At 41.0% G+C, this 2,417-nt stretch overlaps 1 non-coding gene across 1 annotated transcript; it reads right to left on the bottom strand.

Annotated features, from left to right (window-relative positions):
- Positions 1–609: 609 nt before the first annotated feature.
- Positions 610–716, bottom strand: LOC127077066 (small nucleolar RNA R71). The gene has a single exon (XR_007787051.1). It is a non-coding gene; the product is annotated as a small nucleolar RNA R71 (small nucleolar RNA).
- Positions 717–2,417: the final 1,701 nt, after the last annotated feature.

Raw genomic sequence — 2,417 nt, 5'->3', positions numbered from 1 at the left:
TCGTAACCCTTCTGTTACGCTGTAGAGACTAAGGCTTTTTTTTATTTCTTTCTTTCGTTGATTTATATGCCACACACTCGCTCACAAGGCGAGCCGTTTTACTTTCGAATCAACGACATTGAACTATATCTCCGAGTCTTACGACGAATTCGGGAATATCGTGCTGCAAACAATCTCCCTCCTATCGAAGTGCCCGACCTCAAAAATCTTCTTCCTTCGCCGATACCCGAGATGGCAGAACCAGTTCGTGCTCTTCGAGATTACGCCGCTCCATCGCAAGATGATCCGCATTCGAGTATTGCTCCACCCGCAATCGAAGCAAACAACTTCGAACTTAAACCTTCGCTGTTGCTAGCAGTGCAACAGAATCAATTCTCTGGAAATCCTACCGAGGATCCAAACCTTCATTTATCCGTATTTGTCCAATACGCTGATACTGTTAAAGCCAATGGTGTCACTTCAGAGGCAATTCGACTTCGTCTTTTTCCCTTCTCGTTAAGAGATAAAGCTAGAAGATGGCTTCAGTCTCTCCCTTCCAACTCAGTCACCACATGGAATGAGTTGAAGAAAGTCTTTCTTGCCCGATATTTTCCTCCAAGCAAAACAGCTATGTTGAGAGCCCAGATAAATGGATTTAAACAGAAAGATAACGAGTCTCTTTTCGAAGCATGGGAAATATACAAAGACATGATGAGACTTTGTCCACACCATGGTTTAGAGGACTGGTTAGTAATTCATACCTTCTATAATGGTCTCTTATACAACACAAGGTTAACAATAGACGCCGCCGCAGGTGGTGCACTTATGGATAAACCTTATGCCGATGCTTATCAACTTATCGAAAGCATGGCCCAAAACCATTATCAGTGGGGAAGCGACCGAACAATGGTAGAAATACCTCAAACGAAAAGTGGCATGTACGAGATAAGTAGCCTTGATCATGTTAATGCAAAAGTGGATGCTCTGGCCCAGAAAATTGAAAGTTTAAATGTATCACCTCCAGCCACCGTGGTTGCCGCAGCTCAAAATTGCGAAGTCTGTGGAATCCAAGGTCACACTCCTGCAGATTGTCAACTCCTAACAAAAATCCAAGCAGAGCAAGTGAACTATGCTCAAGGAAATCCCTACTCGCATACCTATAACTCAAACTGGAAGAACCATCCTAATTTTTCATATAAGAGTAATAATGCTTTATACGCACCAGGACAAGCTCCAAATCAAGCCCTAGCTAGACCCCCTGGATATCAAAAGCCGACCCCATCTACACCTAACAATAATGTTCCTAGATAATCCAACTTGGAAATCATGATGGAGAACTTCATAGCTTCTCAACAGCAAACCAATAAAGATTTCTTAAACCAGAATGTACACACTAGCGAACAAATTAAACAACTAGCAAGTAAAGTAGATGCCCTGGCTACCCATAACAAAATGCTGGAAACACAAATATCACAACTAGCTCAACAACAAGCGCCTACTGCTGCCCCAACTGGTACATTTACTGGACAACCCCAACCTAACCCGAAAAGCCACGCTCATGCAATCATATTGAGAAGTGGAACAGAGGTAGAAGGACCGTCAGATCCAAGAATTGAAAACCAAAACTCCAAAAAGTCAACTGAGGAAGAAAATAAACCTAAGGAAAAGGAAGAGAGTATTAAGGAAACCGTAGAAAAGAAAGAACCTTATGTACCTCCACCACCTTATAAACCACCTATCCCTTACCCTCAAAGGCTTATTAAAACCAAAGATGCGGGCCAATTTAAAAAATTTGTTGACTTACTGAAACAATTAAACGTCACAATTCCTTTTACAGAAGCTATTACGCAGATGCCCTCATATGCTAAGTTCTTAAAAGAAATTCTTTCTAATAAAAGGAAACTTGAAGAGAGCGAAACGTTACACTCACTGTTGAATGCAGCGCTATAATCCAGAATATGCCTCCTAAACTTAAAGACCCTGGTAGTTTCTCTATACCCTGTCACATAGGAAAATTTGTCATAGACAAAGCTCTATGCGATTTAGGAGCCGGTATCAGTGTTATGCCTTTATCCATATGCAAGAAACTGGAAATGGGAGAATTAAGACCAACTACAATGTCTGTGCAATTAGTAGATCGTTCCGTTAGATACCCTGTAGGAATTCTTGAAAACGTTCCCGTGTGCATAGGTCAATTTTACATTCCAACCGATTTTATAATTATGGACATAAGAGAAGATGAAGTTACACCCATTATATTGGAAAGACCATTCTTAGCAACCGCCGGTGCGATCATAGACGTAAAACGAGGACGACTCACTTTCAAAGTAGGAGAAGAGAAAATTGAGTTCATTCTTTCCCAATTTTTGAAAGCACCTGCAATAGATGACACATGTTACTTTATGGATATCATCGATGAAGGCATAAAAGAAACAGAG

Source organism: Lathyrus oleraceus, chromosome 4 (assembly GCF_024323335.1).
Source record: "Lathyrus oleraceus cultivar Zhongwan6 chromosome 4, CAAS_Psat_ZW6_1.0, whole genome shotgun sequence".
NCBI classification, from domain to species: Eukaryota; Viridiplantae; Streptophyta; class Magnoliopsida; order Fabales; family Fabaceae; genus Lathyrus; species Lathyrus oleraceus.
Note: the sequence above shows the minus strand (reverse complement) of the source record. Positions and strands in the feature narration are given on the sequence as shown.